This window comes from Lagopus muta, chromosome 14 (assembly GCF_023343835.1).
Source record: "Lagopus muta isolate bLagMut1 chromosome 14, bLagMut1 primary, whole genome shotgun sequence".
Taxonomy (NCBI): Eukaryota; Metazoa; Chordata; class Aves; order Galliformes; family Phasianidae; genus Lagopus; species Lagopus muta.
This window is the reverse complement of record NC_064446.1, coordinates 3,636,434-3,658,733: the sequence shown is the minus strand read 5'-3', so window position 1 is coordinate 3,658,733 and position 22,300 is coordinate 3,636,434. Positions and strand designations below refer to the sequence as shown.

At 36.6% G+C, this 22,300-nt stretch overlaps 1 long non-coding RNA gene across 4 annotated transcripts; it reads left to right on the top strand.

Annotated features, from left to right (window-relative positions):
* Nucleotides 1-1,136: 1,136 nt before the first annotated feature.
* Nucleotides 1,137-21,180, top strand: LOC125700471 (uncharacterized). 4 transcript variants are annotated; one of them, XR_007379939.1, is made up of 5 exons: nt 1,137-1,215; nt 9,699-9,866; nt 13,229-13,321; nt 18,830-18,940; nt 19,475-21,180. It is a non-coding gene; the product is annotated as an uncharacterized LOC125700471 (long non-coding RNA). The 4 variants fall into 4 exon arrangements; XR_007379938.1 differs by having other exon boundaries at nt 1,181-4,342; XR_007379940.1 differs by lacking the exon at nt 1,137-1,215 and adding an exon at nt 5,134-5,239.
* The last annotated feature ends 1,120 nt before the right edge of the window (nt 21,181-22,300 follow it).

Sequence of the window (22,300 nt, the reverse complement as noted above, 5' to 3'; positions counted from 1 at the left end):
AGCAGCTTGAAGCAGAAATACGCTGGGAGTGATTTCTAGTGGCAGAAAGTTTGGCAGGGCTCCTCCTTAACTGGAGGCAAAGGTTTCCTTTTGTTTTAGAATATTTGCTTCCTTTCCCTAAAGGTTGATTTCAAGACTCAGCTGTATTAATATGATTGAAGCTCCTTTGGTGACATTTCAGACTGGCTGCCAATTTGTTGGTCATGAGGGGGGGAATTACTGACAGTAATACAACGTGCCAAAATGAGTATTGTGGTATAAATTTCCATTCCAGCTGCTCATAAAGAAATCATGGGTCCTGTGCTCCATCTCATGTCAAACTACCATGACTGAAAATTAATAGTTGTACTTCAGTGAGCAAGTACCCATGGAATGGCTAACACTCCTCAAAGCCACCCCTATTACAGGGGCTTGTACTACTAAGTGTAGGAAGCAGTTATTCTTGATATCATCTGAAACTCCTTTGACCATTTGACACAGGAAAATCAGTGCTCTTATTTGGTATCTTCTAAAATATCTGAAAATGACTAATGGTCTGTGAACTTTTTTTTCTTCAAAGGTAGATATAAGTGCTTTTTAGTCAGTCTTTCAGTATGCAAAATTTCAAGGCCTCAAGAACTTTGCTTCCGTATATATATATATTCAAGTTTTTTGCATTCTCTCTATTATAATTGGCACATTTTAATGAGTGGATACCCCTACAGTTAAGAAGAAGAATTGAAATAAAAATTAAACAACAGTGCCTGTAGTTGACTATGAAAGAGAACTTCCTTTTTCACACCTTCTGTGTTTGAAAGCCAAACATTACTATTAAATACATATTTTCAGATTAGGAAATGCATTGTAACCATGACTAACAACTATGAAAAGAAGTAGAGAAAGAAGAAAAAAGAAAAAGCTTTTTCTTCAGGAATGAAATAATGTGCTTAGAAATGATTTGAGAAGCAGGACTGTTGACACAAAAAATGTGGAATTGAATCCTATTTACTGACACTGTCATTTCTGACAAATGAAACTTTTTCATGTGCAGAGAACTTAACTGAGAATATCTTCTTTCCTTTCTGTAATTCACAGTAGATATGCTTTCTTCCTCAAGGCAGTACAGCTCTTCAGCTTCTTTCTTGCCTGACATAACACGCCTCTTCAATTGCATTGTGCATAACTTCGTAGAGACCTGCAAACGGAAAATGCTGTCATATATCCTCATGCACTGGGGTAAGAATGCACAACTGTGGCCAAAGAAATATTGAATAGGGAAAAGACTTCCACTGCCTCCCATTCCCTTTTGTCATTTTGCTGCCACGTGTTCCTTTTTTTAGGGGCATGTTTATTGGAGAGAACAGTAGATAGAAGTGAAAGGAAACTAAGGGGGCATTAAAGCTGTTCATCCCTTTTTCTTGATTCCACTCTGTCAGAGGAGAAGATTGTACTCGTAGTGAACATAAAAGTGTACTCTGTTAAAAACATACTCAAAAGGCCATCCTGAAACTGGCAACTACATTCCTGATGTTAATAATAAGTAAAATGCAGAAAGCAACCTGCCACACAAACAAACCCAGAGGGTTTGCTGATGGATGTCCATATCTGTGAGTGCAGAGCAGCACCAAGATGCAAGTTGTAAAATTCTGTGCATGTCACACAGTTTTCATCTGGCAACACATGGAAAATCCAAATGCATGGTGATGGATGGTGCTGAATCACCAGAGCTCTGTATGTCTGCACAGGTACATAGCAGTGAGAGTGCCAGTGAGTGTCCTGCAGGAGGATGAGATGGTTTGGGCTTTTTTTATCATTCTAAATTATAGTTGTAACAAATGTGAGTCACATCCCTCCTTCTATGCAGACGTGCTGTCTACAAGAATAGCAGTGACAACCCAGACTGCACAAGCGCACATCACATCTGGGGTGGATGCTCAGGAGCAACGGGCCTTGCCAGAAATGCAATATCTTGTTTTCTGTCATGCAGTTGTCTGAGTTAGTTTGAAAATTTTTTGATAGCAGAGAGTTCTGGGGTTAATTTTAATACTGTTGGAAACATATAAATAGCTTCTTCATGAGCAAAATTTCTGGAAGAACTCTCAGAACTAGGGACACAGTAAGAACTGATAACAAGTCGCTTCTACAGAAATTTGTTTCTTTGAGGTAAGGAATATGCAGGCAGTCAGTGTGTAACTCTGTAGGGCAGATATGCTCCTGCTGACATTTTGCCTGTAATCTCTGGAGCAGAGCCTTTAGCTTTTCTGTAGATCATGAGATATTCCAAGTGCAAACTACCCAACACATCTCACATTCAAAAACTGTCGTAGAGCTGATATTGAGATTCATGCACTTTCCATATTTACTTTATTGGTTTCTGGAAGTTCATGGAAGGTGCTAGCATAGATTCCTAGTTTTCCTTTCATTGCTGTCAAATTAATATTAAACAGGGATGATATTCATGAACGCTTCATTTTAATTTCTACTGTTATCCTGGTGAAATGTCTGACTTGTGAAAGCTAAGCACACACAAGTATTTAAGTAAGAGCTTTAAATTATCTATATATTTGTGCATTATATTTCATCCACTATATCCTACTGTCCTCTGTCTCTTATTTTCCTGGACTAATGTGTTACAGCCTTAAGTATTACCAGGAATGCTCAAGCCTTTGTATGTCGTAGAAATGTGCATCAGTAAACAAAAGCAGCAGCTGTGAACTCTGCATCTACACACGGTGCTGTTTTATATACTACTTTTCTTTTTAAAGTAAAATTACACCTAACATGCAGTTCAAAAGCCAGCTCAAATTCATTTTGCCTGAAGCCATATGACCTTGAACTCAGACATGGGTTTTGGGCAAAACAAGGTAGGTCTGGAAGACTGAGGAAGGAGGAAATGACTTTGATGATTCAGGAAGGACACTTGCTGGTGGTTCAGAGCTCACACATGGTCATTCAGTAAGAGCATGCTTTCACCTGAACTAGTGCTGAGCAAGATGGGAGGCAAAGGTTTACTATTAAACATGCTGGCCAAAGTTTTCTTCAATTTCTTCATTTTCTTCAAAGACTTGCATATTCTCTCTTGTTCTAAATTATAAATCAGACCTCTTTTCTATCTTTGCTTTTTTGTGTCCAAAGTAGAGAAATGCATCAGAATATTAAATAAATCGACTGTCAAGCAGCATTGTGTTATTTCCCAGTAATAAATTGTTTCTGCCTAAGAATTAGAGGAATAGAAACAAGAAATTTGAGCCAAAAACATTTTTTGATTAAATCTTATACTGAGGTTCTGTGAGAGCAGAATTCTAATTTTCAGGACAAGTTCCTGTTAAGGTACACGTGTATGAAGATGTATGCAGCTGAAATGAATACATAACGCAAGTTGAGCAGATTTAACTGTGTTTATCTGGGCTTGTCACAGGTTTTGGAGGTCTTATTGATAGCAGAACTGTCAATGGATATTGCAGGCTTTTCAGCAGCAAGTGTAACATACTTTACATTGTTTGAGTAGTCTTTAGATAAGTGCAATTAATAATAGCACTGAGATGCACAGTTTATCATCTCAAATTCAGTTTCTTGGCAGTGGGTCACTTTGTTTTGTTTCACTTTGCTACTTTATGTATTGTTTCTCTTAAGTGGCACAATTCCAGCTCTTCCGGATAACCAGAGTTTAGTTCTGTTGCTTTATATGTAGGTTTATATGTAGGTCTTGCTCTTCAGCTAACTGAGATGAAAGATGACATACAGCAAATAGAAGGTGTTGTATGTTCTCCCTTAATCTGTCATGGGCATATTCCTATTAAAGAAGGAAGTTCCTGAGGACTTCAATCCTTAACCATAAGCAAAAGATCGCAGGAGTGACAATTCAAAGTAGATTGTCTTTTAAAGAAGTTTCTGTCTCATGGAGGTAATTAGAAGCATAGCTGGGAAGATCTTGCATGATCTTTCCCTATGGTCTTCCTATTTATTCCTACCACACTGAGGTGGTAGTTGTTTTTTTCCATATATCTACATATGTATATAGGTACGCATGTGCATCCATGTAGCTGGGAAATTGGAAGTGTAGCTTTGCTCTGAAAATGACTGCAGGTTGTACTTTCTTATCACTTCGGTCTTCATGCCGTGCGTATTCATAGCTTCTTACTTTAGATGCAGAGTAAGGATTACAGAAACATTGCTTCTAACATTAGTCACACTGATCCAACTCAGATAAAAATTAGGGAGCTGGATTCATTTTCCATTACATCAGCTGCGTTTCCTACAAGGTTCTCGATGGTGACATGTAAGCAAAGAACCTTTCATTGTCACGGAGGTGCTGTAGGAGTCACTGTGACTTGCAGATCTGTTCGGTGCTGGCAGTGTCAAGGTCAGTTCACTAGATGGGAAATTAGAGGGCAAGCGTGTGCGATGTCATAGTAGTAACCATTTATGCACTGTTTTAAGCAGAAAATGCTTGAAATGATAAAAGAATACTAACAAACTTGGTGTGTTTTCACATTAAGAAATATATTATAAAGCTTGCATGCTACTTTTCTTTTTCCTTAGAGTAGTCTTTCCATACAACTTTCTCTCTGTGTTTACGAGCCGGCCCTGGCTCAGGTGTGCTGAAGAAAATGTACTTTTCCTTAATTAATAAGTGTAGATGGCTATCTAATTATAATTTTAAGTCAGCATATGCAGTCATGTCAATAATTCACCACGTAAGTTGGCATATTCATTTTTTCAACAAACTAAAACCTGTATGAATATCAGCTTATCAGGTAAGAGCTTTCTGCAGCATAAGTTGTTCAAGCTTCGTTAGAAGCAAGTTTTTAATTGAAAGTTTTAAATCTGGAAAAATGATTCTCTTTAAACATACCTTTCAGAGATTGGTTCATGATGAAACATCATCTGTAGGTGACCTGAAGGGCATGGTGAAGAACAGACTTTTAGGTTGTTTTGGTAACAAGCATATCAGCAGCAATGGCCAAACAGGACATTTTGAACTTATAAACATTACATCAGAACTGTTGCTACAGATAACATGTTTGCTAAACTTCTCAAAATGAGCTGATACCACAAGTCATCTCCTTGTGATCAGCACTAGGACTATTTCCTGCTAAGACTGGATAGCGGACTGGTACATTACTGCTTGCCCAAAATATTGAACTTTAAAAGTGAAGCTGTCTTTATTTTGTGTAAATAAACACTAACATTCTCTGCTGGAAGGACAAAGAAAGGTTGCAAGCAAAGACAAATAATGGAAAACACCAGTATGTTAATGGTAAGGACATTTAAAATTAATCTGCTATTAAGGAAATATTACTATAATACTGATAACTATAAAATTCATACCTTTCAGCCTTTTTAAACGACATAATATGTATGTTTTGAATCGAGCAAAATAGAGCATTTCTATTTGAAAAGATTCTCTTGTTATGCTACAGGGTCATCTTAAATTTTGGAAGCTAAAAATGTACTAGATGTAGTGCTCTGTGAAATAGGATAGAAGCTTGTTTGGGTTTTGCTGTGTACTGTTCATCTTCTCACAGATTGCTTCCTGAAATTTTGGAAGCTTGTGAAAACTAGAAAAAAACTGTGTAAAGAAGCCACCTTAGGAGGGAAGGGGTGAAAAGAACATGGAGAAATACAAACAGAAAAGCAGGCCAGAGCACTTGCCTGCATTTACAGAAGGAAGTAACTTGAATTCGTAGAGGTATTCTTGTAAAAGTTCCGAAGTATTGGACTATTCCTTAGATTTTCAGGCTAATTTTCAGTGGACCATCACACCAGATTGAACTGTTATGACATTGTCTTTACCAAAGATTCATCTGGGAACTGACATAATCAGACAAATAGAACAACAGTCACATTGGCTAATGTTACTAGAGTTACAGAACAGAAAAGAATTAATATTTGGTATGAAGAAAAGTGCCCCCTATGCTTTTGATGGTAGCACACAGCTTAAATGCTACTACTGTCTGAACCTTATGCTTGAAAACCTACTGAGGAACTAAGGACTATTTTGCTTTGCTAGGAAAGCAAGACAAAATCATCTCTGTTCTCTGTGCTCTAAGCCTGAGGCAGCTCTACGTCAGTGCAAGCATCAATTCAGTATTGCTAGTCTTGTATCAGAACTTGGAAGTCTTGATAGCAAAACAAAATTGAATATATGTGCACTGGTTTATTAAAAGGAAAATAGCACGCATTCCCAGACCTGCAAAAAGAACATACTTCTCCTAAGTTTCCTCCAGAAAACCCTTTAGCCAAAAATGTGCTGAATTGATTACAGAGTTGTGTTACCTCTGAAGACACAAGAGATTCATCTCTACGTTGTGTTCAAGGTGTCACTCTATTCATCTCTTCCTTACAGCTGTAAATGCTATCTTGAATTTTTCTGCACTTACAGTTGTCCATTATTTGACTAAACGTTATGGTCAGAAAAATCAGAGTATTTGCATTATAAATCCTATCATACTTAATACATTTTGCTAATGCTAGATTTGTGTGTAATTCAGGTTTTCAATTACACTCAATCACATCATTCCAAATAATAGAGATGATTAGCAAGGATATAAACACTGCATATAATGAAAAAGTGAGAGAAGAAAAGCTAAATTGCAAATCCAAGAGTGGAGAAAAGACACCAGCAATTTTCTGTGACTGCATTTGAAAGATCAATGTATATGCAAGGCCTTATTTTGAGAAAGCAGCCCTGAATTTTCCCACTGTGCCAAGAAGATCGAGAATCGTTTCTAACTAGTTGGGCGAAGCCTGAAAAACACTTGTACTTTTACAGAGGTGCTGTCACCTTCCTTGCCTAGTTGAAAAGAAAATGAGAACAGTTCCATTCTAAGAAGGGTTGTGGTTTACTTTTCATACTGCCTCCACCAAGACCAGCTGTGCTAGAACTTATGGTCAATAGCACAACCATTAATACAACTATAATAAAACTTACAATACTGCCTTTACAAATACTTACAAGTAATAGATTTGGCCTTTGGGTTTCATAAAGTAGCTTCATAAATAGGAAAGCCTTCATAAAGTAGGAAAAGCAAGAAAAAAGTATTTAAAAATTATATAGAAGTTGATTCTTTCATTTAGAGAAGAATGAGGCTAATAATGAAACAAATAATATTGTAAGGTATTCTTAAACAAGAGGAGGAATCAATAAATCAAATAACGGCAGCAGTCGTTGACATTAACTACCTTCTCATTTATGGATTCATGGCTTAAGATTTAAGGAAATTTCTTACACATCACTGAAATGTAGAAGTAAGTAAAAACAACATAATCACATACGTGACTTTATGCATTAAGAAGCATTCATAAGCTAGAGCACAAAATGTGCATCACCTCCCTTAAAAATAAACATTTCCTAATCATTTCTTATTTTAGCTCTCCAGTGCTACAGGTGTGTTGCTAAATCCTAGAATTTAGTAATCCAAATAGTAACAGAATTATTTTCTGCAGCTCCCTTCCCATCTTTCCCCTCGCCCAGCAGATTTAAAGCACAAGTTAGACTGCAATATCCTAACAGTATTTTGCATCAGGAATATTCACGCTTGAAAGTTATCTGTGCAAAATAATCCAATGTTCAGAAACCACTTAAAATTAACCTTCCTGACTTTTACTCCAAGCACATATCCACAGTTCTTGTTGAAATAGCCTTCCCATAGTATCCAGTAAACCGTAATGAAATGTCGTATGGTCACCTGTATCATTGCATGATGCTATCCCAAGAAACAGGGCTTTCTCACAATGAGCCCGGTGGATCTCTGCTCCGGGATTTATACAATGCAATAAAAAATGACAAAAAACACAAATGCAAATGTATTTTAAAATATAATATTAGCATTGTCAACATAAAAGACTTTATTTACTGCCCCAGAAAGGAAAATATTCAGAATAGTGTCATTTGTTTCGGGGAATGCACAAAAAAGTTTCAACAACTAACACACAGTGTTTCTTTGCAAAATAGCCCTTTGCATGATGCTGAAGCTGAAATGTTTTTTGCCCACTGGTATCTACCTTCTTGTGAAAGAAGGTCATTCGTCTCTATTGTGACTACTCCTTTTGGATTACCTGGCTTTGTCTTTACACAAGTCAAATAGTAAATAAAAGTTATCTGTTGATATAGATTAGAGGTTAAACTGTTATTGATTGTCATATTTCATAGAGAGATCGTGTCTCTTACTGACCTTCTGACAATTTCTTTGCTTGTGAAATAAGTCATGCATTTGTCCTAGACAAACCATTTGCAATGAAAAAGAAATTAGACTCTTCCTGAAAAGGTACAGGCTTGCATACAGAAACTTGCGTACAGTGAGAAATCCTGATAAGGAGCAATTGCTTTGTTAGTGTTTCACATATTCACATCGTGTTATGTCTTTAATCATATTAGATGAAGAAATAGTAGAGAAACAACAGGTTTCCTCCTGCAGTTTTTTTTTTTTTTTTGAAGTTATCTTCTGAATGTAGTCTGGAATTTGAAAGGTGTTCAAGATAAAAAAATATATGGCACATTTTCATTCTCTTGAGTTTATGTAATAAACAGAGCTATGTAGATTAAAAAACAACAAAACAAAAACACCATTCTTTCATTTCTTCATTTAAGTAGATATAGAGAAAAACCATTAGTGTAACAGCCACTCATGTAAGGTACTATAATTGCATTAGCAGCATGCTCACACACCAGTTTGTGGCAGTATGTCTGCAGCGTACCCTAAATTAAAACACACCTCAGAAGTACGTCTGCATGGGTTGCTGTAATTTTTGAAACCACAAAAGTACTTCTTGATTACATATGGTATGGAAGCTTCTCATCAAAGTTAAGACAAAACTGATCTGAACATCCTAAATTGTGAGGATGTTAGAAATCCAGACTAATTCGCCCATCGTGATAAAAACCAACTGGAGATACAGGAAGGAAGGAAAGGTAAAAAGAACCTCATGCAAGTGTAATTCTCTCTTGTATAAATAGACACAGTCTTTTGTTTTCTCATCCAAGAATGTGTCTTTCAGGCCCAGACCTGACCAAATTCTGTACATTCAAGAAGTTTTAATAGCTGCTTTCTTTAGTACCCCTTCTAGACTGCTCAGCACCTGTAAATACACTACAGATTGTAGACAGAGTTAAATGAAGCACTATGCATCCTAGAAGAAATGGTGTCTATCCAAGGCATATTTCTTTCCTAGCCCATCTTCCTTGTCCAAGAGTTTGAGAAAAAGGTCATAGGAGGCAGCAAAGGTCCTACAGACAGCTGGATATTTATTGTGGTATGGCCCTCACAAAAACAGAAGCAGAGTACAGAAGGAAGTACCCTAGAACAAGCTGTGAGGTAGACTAGAAGTGATGAGCAAAGAAACTGTCTAACACTGCTTCTGTGTTATGTCTTTACAAAGGATTACACAATTCCATCATTTATTTATCTTCGAGAACAAAAGATACTGCAGGATCCTGGTTAACTGCTGGTTAACTTTACTTACAACTTCTTGTTTCAAAAGCAAAAATGCTTAGAAAGATTAAAATATTTTAAAGTCTTCAGTAATATCGGAGTTCAGATCCCTTCTGCCTGGGTCAGTACCTCTAGTGTCTGCTGTGTTACTATTGGAGAAACACTTTGATTTGTTTAACAACTCATTTATTCTTCTGCAGAGTAAACCCTCAAATCTCAAATTCAGTAAATAAGACCATACAGAATAAGCCATTGAACAATGCTTCCTTTCAAATGTCTTCACAGCAAACGTATGAAAAGCAGCCGTGAAACATTGTAAGGAGAGGAAAAAATTGTACCATAAAAATAGGGCAACCATATTTTCCACAAACTTCCCAAGTCATCTGAGGATGTTTATCTGGAAACAAACACTGCTGTAAAGGCTGGATCTGACTGTACTAGCCTCAGTATAAGGTAAGAAAAACATGAGGTAAGAGTTCGGCTCCTCAGTAGCATTTTCATGGTTTAGTTCTGTCAGTAACTTCTAGGTAGAAGTTTGTTGAATTCAACTGTATTGAAGCATATCTAATTTGAAAAGAATGTCTACACATTTGTGAAGTTTCTGCAGTCACGTATTTTTTAGACACACTATGCCAATCTACATAGTAGATTGGATAGGAAGTACAGATACTTCCCTTTAGAATTGATTGGTTTTGTGTATGTCTTGCTTCTCATTTTAATAAGTATTTTCTTGGAAAATCTGTCACGTTAATGACCAGAGTTTCTTTTTCCACTCTCAGTGCTGGAAAAGGTTAAAATCCCCAAAGCAATTGTTTTCTTGGCAGCACACTGGTGTGTATTTGTGCTTACTCTTGTTTTTAGACACTTCAGTCAGCATCTGAAGAATATATCCTAATTTTTGTTCAACATGCAAAGGATTTTATTATTTCCTTGCATATTGTACTTACACCTTAGATTGAATCTTGCCTCCAAACACCTGCCAATGTTCCCACCAAATTTCTTGGTAGTTCATCCTTTATACAGTTCCTCCTTTGCACATCTACTTCTCTCTGGAGTAGAAAAAAAAAGAAAATTCCATCTCATTTTTTCTGAAGTATATCTTAATCTAGTCAAATCCTACAAATCCTATACTGGATAGGATGGTGACTGAGGAACAAGGGAGAAATGCTTGAATGAAAGTAATTGTCCTCATCTCAAAGTGGCGAAAGGATCAACCTTTTTGTGACATGTGTATGGTTATTTGTTTCTTCTTAAGTGAATGAGTTGTACAATATCATTTTCCTTTAGTATAAAATCAATGCCCTTTGCTGTGAGTTTTTTTGCTATTTTTCTGATGATCCTGGTTTTGAAAGTGCACATGGAGTGCATTTTCCCTTCTTAATGAGTTCACTCCTGGAGGCAATATTAAACATATTACCACCTTGCTTAAGTCATTAAATTATTTTTAGTACTGGCTATAGAAGGAGATGGATAAGATTGGAAATTAAAGGAAATAACAGTTTCAGTGACATTTGATATCCCCCATTCACAAGGGTGTATGCTAGATCTGTCAGAATACACATCTGTGTATACATCTGTATAACTGATTTTCAAATAGCAGTAATGGGCATCCATCTCCACTGTGCACCAGGAATCCAAACTGTTTGTCTCACCAGCCACCAAACAAGAAAATCATCATATGCTTGCCAGCTTGAGACTCAAAAAGTAAACTGAATTCCTCTCGGCTTACAAATAATGAAGTAAAGATACTGCAGTATAAATGTTTTACTCAAGTAATTAATCCTATTAGTGATGCACAAGCTGGGACAGAGTCCAACTTACCTGCTAGTTTTGCAGGGAAAAAATATACTTTAATGAACAAAGAGAGATTACATGATTATAAATTTAGGCAAGGGGAAAAATGCAGTTGCCTTTCAGATGGTAGCTCTGCTTTAGAAAATATTTCATTTTGGCTAAGGTAGCTTGGATTCATTCATGTCTTCCTTCTGGAAGACACAGAGGGAATAATCACTATTATGAGCATGTTTTGAAAGTAAAGACTACTAGAAGAAACAAATGACTTTTCATACATAGAGGCATAATCCTTGGCAGCAGTCTAAATCCAGAAAAACAATTTAACCCACTTTCTTTCCTATAGGAGGGTCACAGTGTGCTAAACTGCCATAATCGCAGTTTCTGTTCCAGACCCTCATGAACTGCATAGCTATTAAAATGTGGATACATTTTAATATCAGAACCTGCAGTTTCAGATGCAAAGAAACAAACATCTAAACAGTTCAGTCCAAAGTGCTTCTATTTACTGCTTATACCAAAAAGGCTTAGACAAACACTAATAATAGAATTGCTGATTGCTAATATGTCCTGCCCAAAGTATTCCTGAACAATGTACATTGAGTTTAATATAAGGCTACATACCCAGGGAAAACTTGGTATTTTTGTTTCAAACCTTGACAGATCATTTGAAATATGACCTTAAAATTCACTTGTTCTGCTATTAATTTTGAATCTGTATCCATACCTCAGTTAAATATGGAATTTCTCCTTAAATACATTTTATTGTAGAGTTATTTCTAGTATAGCTCAGCCTTTCTTTGACCTCAAATACAGAGTCATATTTTACTGGCTGTTTACAGGCACTATGGTAGTTATTCAGAGTGATTCCTCCTGATAACAGTTTAATGGGTTGTTTCTTGTCACACTACTATTCATATCATAAGCTGTTTGTGCCATCCAAAGTAGCTATCTGAAAGTATAGAGCTTTATCTAACTGTCAGTTGTTCAGCTACTGTATCCTATATTCACCTTGTTACTGCTGGCAGCCTCCCTAGGCTGGGAAGCTCTGATGAGAGACCAGGCACCAGTGCATCAATGCTTACACTCTTCATCTTAGACAGAAGTACATTGGTAGGTGCAAATTTAAATTTCTTCTGTATCAGCTCTCATATTTTGTTTGCTCGTTTTCACATTGCATATCTGCATCCTGGTGAAATCAAAGTTAAGGAGTTTTTTCAAATCAGGTTTTGCACGTCTGTATTTTGAGAGCTCTGGAACAGTGCTACACAGAATACACAGAGATACTCCATTGCTGCCAGTTCTGCTTCCCAGCAGTAGAAAAAGAGAGATTCACTCAGATGTGAATGCTTGGTCAATGTGGTGAATTATGCAATGCTTTCCAAAGTTAGGCAACGTCACTCTGATTAGGCACAGTTGTCTCTACATGCAAAGCATTAAAGGACCTTTCAGATCCCTATTTAGTCACAGCAGCTGTTGCTAACAAGTCCCTGCTAATGTGATTGAAGTGTTCATAAACAGTGGCATGAAAGTTGCTTCTTGCAGTGCTTTCAGAAAGTGACTAAAGACACACTGCTTATTTAGTAGTGTTCACCTGTTGATGCTCCTGTGCATCAGAGAAACTTTTAATAAAGCAGCATTAATAAATTCCCTTAGGGGAATGATTTTTGTGAAGTAAATTCACCTCTTCATTTTGATATGATCACATACTTGTATTTTATAAATTTTGTAACGACACTTTCAGGGCTTTTTTCCATGAGTAGAGTTATCAATAACAAATGCATAACAGCTAGGAGACAGCCTTCTTCTTAGTAAAACCGACAAGCAGGTGATAAAATAGTCACTTATATTGAGTATCAAGAACTGAAGAATTTTTGTTTCACCGAAGGCTGTTTTGCAAGAGTTACAGTTTGTTACATGTATGCAGCGCACATTGCTCTGCTGAGATATGATGATTGAAATTGGTCAGCGAGGAACTTTGAAATTCCTTCTGCTTTTTTAATATTCTTCTTAAATACTTACAGTGAAAGTCCTTCTTGGAGAAGAAGCCATAAAAAGCAGCCACAGAAGCAAAGAGCATGACTTAGAAACAGGAAAAGTTAAAACGATCTTTTAATGTAAGTGCTGAAAAAAACTGCTGCAATTAAATATCATTTTTTCCAGAAAATTCTTTCATGTCTTTCATCTGAGATCCATTGCTTCCTTTAAATAAGGTAGAGCCAGGAGAGCATCTGGCTTGTGAAAAGGGATAAAAAACCAAGCAGTGACACTGACAGGATGCTAAAGTTTTGTGATTGGTTGTTAATATCAGCCATGCCAAGGTAGCAGAGACCAGTACTTTTCATCAAGTGGATCTCAGCTCCAAATGCAAGAGAGAAGCAGAAACCATTGCTGTAGTTCTTTCCCATGTCCACTGTGCTAAGTGACACAGTGTGCTTTAGAAAATATAATAATGCAACCTATTATTATTTCAGAGTGCCAGTTTAAGAAAAGTCTTGGGTAGATGGAAATGTCTCAGTCAAACAGCTGAGGCAGGAGTTGGTATAGAATCTTCTGCTCTGCTTTCTACTGGCCATTTCATGAGTTAATGATAAAGAACTCTTTGGATAAAGGAACAGAAAGAGCCAGACCTATAATTTCAAAGGAATACTAGAATTTCCCTGAGCAGATTATTGTGCTTTTGTTCTCCTAAATACTCGTTTCCATCTTTCTAAGGGTGATACAGTATTTCATGCAGTAATGCTTGCGGGTTGACAAATAAAAAATAATGTTTAGAATTACAATAGATACAGCTAATAGAAACCACAGTATCTATATTGTTTTTCTAAGTACTACAATTTATGCTATTGAATATATTTGAGTGAACAAGGGATCATTTCCAGTATACTAAATGATAAACCTCTTTTGCTGATATTAGCACACTTGCTTATTTCTCTCTTAATTCAGGCACTTTGCTGTTATTGCTGTGAAAACCTAGGAACATAAAATAGAAGTGTGGTAAGGTATCTGTAATAACTGAGCTGGTAAGCAATGCACTCTGCCTTCCTGAAGTCATTTCAGTCAAAAGGACACAGCATTTTCCTAAAGGCAACACAGGGTCACTGGTTTGTCAGATAATTTTGTATTTCCTTGCTATATAGACTTATTTTCCTCCTGGAGATGACAAAAAATCTTTCTGAATGGCATTTTTTTCTGCAAAGGGATGTACATGTGAGTGCATTGAAGAACTAGAAGCTGGCATTGCTCTGTATAAGTAAATGCTTGCAGTTGCTATGAAATCCCGTGTCATTTCGATGTTCTCATTATGAATGAGAGAATCCACGATACCATCAGAAATCAATTTTATTGGGAAACTGAAAAAAACCACACTGACCTTCTGAATGCTTCTTCAGAATGTTTGCTTTCCAGACAACTCCCCAGAGTATCAGAATTTCACGTTAAAAAGCTCTGCAGGTCAAAGTATGCTTTGAATTCCTTTGGCTCAGACTTTGCATGCCAAGCTGGACTTCTCTTTTTGTGAGTCTGACTAGGAGCTACTGCCTGTCACAGAAAAGGGATAGGAAAGGATTGTAACCTCATAACGTAGGGAAGTATTTTTGTTCTCTGAACAAGAATACAGAGAAACCCCAGCAAGCGTTGCTTTCATTCTGATTTTACAGTCCTATATATGATCAAAAATGAGACTTACATCTCCAATTTATACACACAGAATGATTAGATGGGTCATAGAAATCAGTATAAAATTGGTGGAGAATTTTTATAAGCCCTATCCACACATGTTATGAATTGATATGAATCATAACTTCAAAGCCTTTGTCTCTTTTACTCAAGTTGGTTCAATCTGAGATGCTAACTTCATAGTTAGTGCTATAGTGAAATACAGTAATAGTTTTCTTTCTGTAGAACACAATATTATATATCTATACTTACATTTTAATATATACATTGTGTTTATATATATTTAATATATTCTTAAATCTTACAACATTCTCAGAAAATTGTATTATATAATCTGTTGCAGTTTTCTTGATGGAAGCCCCTCAAACAAAGGAGTGTTTCACAACTCAATATATTATGTCACAGATGTGTTTTTAATTCAGTTCCTTAGTTCATCCTGATTCAAGAGCATGCATCCATATTAAGGCTAGTCAGCTCACTTTGCAGCCTTTTCTGCCTGCCACTCTGCCTCATCTAACTGAAATGTAACCTTTCCAGGACAAATTCTGGCTTGTGATCTGGTCAGGGTTTTTCACCTTGAGGATTTACCAGTTTTCATCAGTGAAAATTCCAGGTGTCCTGTATGAAATAACATTTTATTTCTTCAGAAATAACTGATGCATGTTGAGATTGCATGATTTGTTTATGTGTTTGTTGCTTTGTATTCTATTTGACTTTCCTAGCAATCGTTTTTTATATTCAGACAGTGGCTAAAAAAAAAGGCAGTTCCTCTTTTATTAGAGCTTTTTGTGTGAAAGTGTAATGGCATACATCTAAACATCAACCCCCCCATGAGACGCACTAGAAATTTTTAAATGAAAGCAGAGGCTTTAAATGACAAAGAAAATGAGTGTATTGTTAGTAAGAGTTTATTTCCTTAGATCCCATCTCCTATTCACTGCAGTGTTTATAAATATGATTTCCTTAGAGACAAGCACTACTAATGTTTGCTAAGTCACTCAGTGACATTTTGCTTCTTATTGAAGAGAATAGATTTCTTCTACTCCCCACTAAAACAATTTCTTTAAAATATTCCCTTAACTGTGATATGTAATGTGAGATCTTGGACTCTTTTTTTTTCCTTAGTCTGTGATTATACAGGTTATTCTACAGGTTTATACAGGTGATTATACAGGCATATTCTTTCTTTAGCGACCCTTCTGTTCAGTGATTATATGTTTTATTATTTTAATTTTCACCTGTAAAAGGTGATGTTACACTCCAGCGGTGACAAAGGCAGTTCTGTAAAGCAGTCTGCAGTTTTTGCCCACAGCGCCTGCTGATGCACATCATAATCCTACATTCATTTTCTGACATAGATTTCTAGTCCTCCTGATCTGTTTTCTTCCTTAGCGAAGTTGTTAGGTAGAAATTTTGTCTTGACCTGATTTTCAGAAAAGTGGCTGAGTAATTTCAGCTTCTGCACCTGAATTTGTTCTCAGAAAGACTCCAGGGAGAGTCATATCATGTCTTGAAGCAGCATACAGAGCCCAGCCAGCCCATGATGAGAAACAGCTTCCATCGCTTTCAACTGCACGTATCTCTGCCAAAATCTGTAGGCTTATTTCAAGTAAAATTAAAATCATGACACACAACCTAACATGCTGATATTAAGTTGTTAGCAACAATGGTGCAAACACTCCTTGCATAGAGGTGAAGCAGGAATTAATAATTTATTATTTTCAGATTTTCATTATGAAATATTACCTCACAAATTCACAAAATATTTCAAAAATGGTTTAAATGAATTTAATCACAAATTCAATATTTCTTATTTCTCTTTTATTTCTCTCCTTAAAAGAAAATGCCTCAACTTCCTATAGTGTTAGTAATCTTTCTAATTAATTTCTAATTAATTTCTCAAGCTATTTAAGATTATTTTTTGAATGGTCTTGCATTTTAGGAGCTACTATACTTGATTTGTCCAGTAGTTCTCACAACTCAATGTTGTTCATGTTTTGAACCCAAGTTTTCATGTAACTATCGTGCTTATTTTCTTGTCACAGCTAGTTCAGTGCAGAATATAAGCATGATTTGAAGGTTATTTATGCGAAGGGAAAGTCTTGCCAAATTCAGGAAGTAAATTAAAATAAACTTATTGAACAGAAGTCAATGTGGAACTGCCTACAAGTTCTCAAAAAATTCCCCATTACTCAATAATTAGCTTCTCTTGAGGTCAGCTACATCTTTCCCATTCCCTTCTACCATAACGTTTTTCCTAGCAGTTTCTACAGTGAAGCAAGCACCTATTTATCTTCACTTGTTTTATCTTTACATCTACACCTCCTAATCCATTCCTGGCAGCTATTTAAGCATTATCCTTGATAGATTATGAAGAAAATAACTGCTGTTTATAGTAACAAACATTTTCAGGAACTTGCTGGTTACCTGTTATATATTTTTTGTACACACACTTAAATGCATACTTTTGGATATTCTTTTATAGGCAGTACCATATAGAAACACCTTGTTGTGTATCTTCTCTATGCACACATAAACTCTGTAATTTTACCAGCAAAATCGCCAGCATCTGCAAACCACGCAGGACTTTTTCTTTAGAGATGTGTAGCTTTGCATGGAGTTCTTTGCAAAATGCTGTGAGCTGAAAGACTGTAATACAGGAATTAGTGCAGGTGTGAAGTGTTTCCTGCTCTGTATTTCTCATCTGCAGAAAGCCCCACAATCTAAGCAGCATATCATGCTTTCCCTTTGAATCATAGTTTAGTTGTTCCTTAGAACAAACTGCTTCTGGATTTCATTTTAGTTGCACCTGCAGTCATTACAAAATGCTTTGAGTGCTTTATTTTAAGGACAGTTTTTGTGAGAGCACGCTCGCGAACGATACAAAGAATGGAAGAGTGAGTAAATGGCAGGCAGCTGACATCTCTGTCCATCAGTCCTCTATTGCACACCCAAGTGATTCCACTCTTCTCTGAGCTAACAGCCACTCTGCTCCAGTGCTGCCAGGCAGGAAATCTGAAATACAGTCTGGACACTGAACAGCAAGAAAAGTGTTTGCAGTAAATCAAGCAAAGGCCTTGAAAGCCACTCCCTTGCTTGGTGTCCCTGGTTTTAAGGACTACAAGGCACGGACTGAGGAAGAAGCGAGCAGTTCCCAACTCCAGGACATTGTTCAGCACTTTTTGTAGATTTATGTCAGTTATATGCATCTAAGGGCAGAGATCATTTGATGTCTAAACTTTATATATTGCTATAGCAGAGCATCTTTTTCCTCTTCCATAAAGTTAGGCTCATTGTCTGATCTTTACTCACAATAAATTATTTTTAGTCCATCAGAATTAAAGTTAACAAAAAGAAACTGCTGATCAAGGTTTAGCTGCAACATGCAGGAATATTCAGCCCTGGGCTGCAAAGGGCAAGAGGAGATTGCTGTTTACCACTATCACAGTGCCACCTTCATCCTTTCTTCCCCATTTTTTTAGCACTTGCGGCATTTTTTACCTAAAATCACAAGTCCTACAGGGCAATCTACCAATGCCAAGCTGGGGGAAAGACTACGCAGGACTTTTGCTGAGCAGAGCAGCAGGCAGGGAAGCAGGAGGGCTGCCTGTGCACAGGGCTGTGCGCTCCCTCCTCCTGGGTGGGCCTTGCTGCCTGGCTGAGGCCAGGAGCTGCTGGCAGCACCCAAGGGAGCACAGCCTTCCAAGCACTCCACAGCACCCAGCTGCTTTCAGGTACCTGCCTGCACATTGCCTGGGCTCAGCCAGGCTGGTTTCCCCAGGGCTGCCCTGCTTACCTTCGAGGCCGGGCTGCATAGGAAAGGGGCACACTGTTCTTGCTGCCATTTTAGCTAAAATGGGGGTTCTGTTCGTCACATTTTTTGATCACACACAGTACTAGAGTGAAATTAGCTCTTTTTTTTTTCTTTTTCTTTTTCCTCCCATCAGTGTTGCGACAGGTTTCCTGTGATGGTCTATGCTGAAACTTGCCAAAAAGCTTCCTATTGTCTGAAAAGAGAAGAGCAGAGAGAATGGGGGAAGAGTACATCCAGGGATCTGGTATTTAATCTCAGCTCTGTTACTGACAAGCAGATATTCAGCATTTGACTTTTTTGTGTTTGTGCTTTAGAGTCATCTTCCTTAAATTCATAATGAAGGCTGGTTGCAATATTGCAATACCGTTCTAGGCTTTTTATGAAGTTTTCAATCAAATACATTATCATAGGACTTTGTTTGAGGAAGTCTTCATTACTATTATGAATATGCTCATTCACTATTTGTACCTCTGTGCTTAAGGTCTAAAAAAATATCTGAAGCATTGTCCTTAAACAAAAGTAACATAACTGTGTAAAATCCAAGTTTAAAAAAATCATTAAAAAAAAAAAAAGATGATTTCCTCAGTATGAAATAAAACTATTTGGCTGATTAGACACTATTTTCAAATGACAGTAATGAAAATGAAGTCTAGTCATTAATTTTTGTCAAATGTTATTATATATTTGATGTGTGTTATACATAGACTATTCTATACTATCTGTTAATATTATATATTATGAATGTAACTCCGTAACAATTTGAGTTTTGGCCTTCTAGGATCCTTGGCCCAGGCTGATGACCTTAATGCAAAGCTGCTGTTGGAATGGAAGAGAGACTTGGACAAAGATTCTGTGTCAAATGCATGTTCCATTTTTTGTCTTACTCCTCGATATGTTATGATGTTCTACATAGCAAGCTTTTTTACCCAGAGGTCTTCTAGATATGTATTTTTCAGAATGCATGAATAAAGAAGAGCTGATAATTAGGAAAAAAAAAAGCATATATCCAATATTCTTTAGTATTTTTCATTTCACAAAATCCCAGAAACGAATGCAGAATATGGTATAAATTTCAAAATTGAAGTTATACTTCATTTCAAATGATTTCTAATCTTAATTTCTCTAGACTTGATTAAGTATTGTTATTATTTGTTGAAGGAAGGCAACATGGTCTCCAAAATAAGTGCCAATATGTTGATTATAACATAACTGCATAGACAGACATAAATGTTCCCATGCATGTATTAATAAATTCATTAATTTCAGTGTTAATTCAGTCCCAATGTCTTTCATGCATGTTAACTACACAACGGCTCCACCTCGTGGTTGACTAACTATTGCCTGAGGATTCATTTCGGTAAGAAAACCAGGGTTGAAAACAAAAATGCAAAAAAAAAAAAAAACTGATCAGGAGAGGAAATTTTATGTATGATTAATTTCATTTCACTTTTCCGTTGTTGTTAAAAAAGAAAAACAACAAAAATGAAAAGGTGTTAGAAAGAAAAAAAATAAAGCTTGAGTGTTTAATATTTGCCTTTAGTATTTACCATCTTCCATATCTAGGTGGCTAATTATAAAAAGGAAAATTATTAATATAAAGAAACTATTGAAATTATGATATGCTGTGTTTCTGAGATTGTGAATTGTCTAACTGTTATGTTTTGTTTCTTCTTCATACAGATGTTAAAAAATGATGCAGCTAATCAGCAGTTTAACCTTGAAGCTGCAATTAAAAATGTTGACAAAATGTCCAATGAGCTGAAGAAACTAAATGGTAATTCTGAGTTCATCATCTAGGTATATGTTTAAAGTGTTCTTTGAAAGTGTTCTTTTAGCATGGTTGAGAATGGCTCATGCTTTATCATACAATTGCATTTTTTTTAATCTATTGGTAAAATACAATTACCTTCTTTTCATAAAACAATGAAACAATGGTGACATACCATTATTTTAGGTAAAAATCTGTTAGGCAGTCAAATTCATTCCTTTGCAGGGACAGTAATAGTTTGATAATGAAAATATTATGAATATGCTCATGCCAACATTTTTTATCACTTTGAAGTAAACAAAAGAATAATTTTTTTGCAAGAGTTGATAGATGTACACTTTAAAAAGTGCTACATTCAGTTGCCATTTGTTTAGCATGTACCGTTCAATAATCATAGAATCTTAAAATCACAGAATCATAAGAACCATAAATGGCTTGGGTCGGAAGAGCCCTTAAAGATCTCACTGTCCCAACCTTCCTCCCATGGCAGGATTGCCAGCCACTACATCAGGCTGCCCAGGGCCCTGTCCAACCTGGCTTTGAACATCTCCAGGGATGGGGCCCTCACAGCCTCCCTGGGCAGCAGTGCCAGCACCTCACCACCCTCTGAGTAAAGAATTTCCTATCATCTAATCTAAATCTCCCCTCTTTTAGTTTAAAACCATTCCCCTTTGTCCTATCACTGCGAGACCATGTAAAAAGTTGGTCTCCTTCCTGTATATAAGCTTCTTTCAGGAAGCAGAAGGCTGCAAGGAGATCTCCACAGGGCCTTCTCCTCTCCAGGCTGAACAAGCCCCGCTCCTTCAGCCTTTCTTCAGAGTAGAAGTGCTCCAGCCCTCTGATGATCTTTGTGGCCCCTTTGTGGACCCTATCCAACAGCTCTATATCTTTCTTGTGCTAGGAACCCCAATCAGTGCTGTGATACTGCATTGCCCTTTGTCTTTCAGTGGAAAGCCAACTACTGCTTTGTGACATTATTTTGAATTTCAACCAACCCATGAAGGCCAAAGATTTAAGAGAGGCTGAAGAAAAAGCTTGGAGTTTGATGGATTAAGTACTACCGTTCATTTTCACGCATTGTCTTCTATTAATAGTTATTCAGTTTGAACTGTAAAATGACATAATGGCTTAATGCACTTGGAATATTTTTATCTGGAAATGTAGGATGGAAAAACGTCATGTAGCATATTGATTTTGAGAAATATTTTGAACCCAGTTTTCTCACACTAAGCATATTAGGTGTGGAAAGAGTGGCATAATTAACTTAACATGTCAGGAAATTTGATCTGATGTTATTCCACACGTGGTTCACTCCTTTTAAACAAAGGCATACTGGAAGAGTAATAAAAGGTATTAAATTACTTCAAGTCAAGGCATTGCTCTTAGAGAAATGGGTAAGAAACGATCAGTAAAAGAGAAACTGCAACTCCTCATTTGATCTGCCTTCCTTATTCTAAAAATGTTGCTGAGGAAAGAGGCCATACAGGAAATTACTTGTGGAGAACCAGAAGTATTTTGATCAGGTTTTGGTGGTGACTCTAATGCACATGGCTGGAAAAGAAAGCAGAGTTTGGTAGTCTAAATACCCTGAAGTCTTCTTGGCCCAAAATTTGAATAGCCAATATGTTTATATATTTCATTAGAACTTATTCTTGTGAAAAGGTCTGAATTTTGAGGTATGTTTTTAATCATACAAAACATGTTTATTTGAATAGTCAAATCCAGACTTACTGTGCTGAAAAAGAAGTATTCAAAGCTACATTTTGTTATGTTGGTTTGATTTTTAAAGCTCTTTCTCTAATGAGATGCTTTAAAACAAATAAAACAATTCCATGG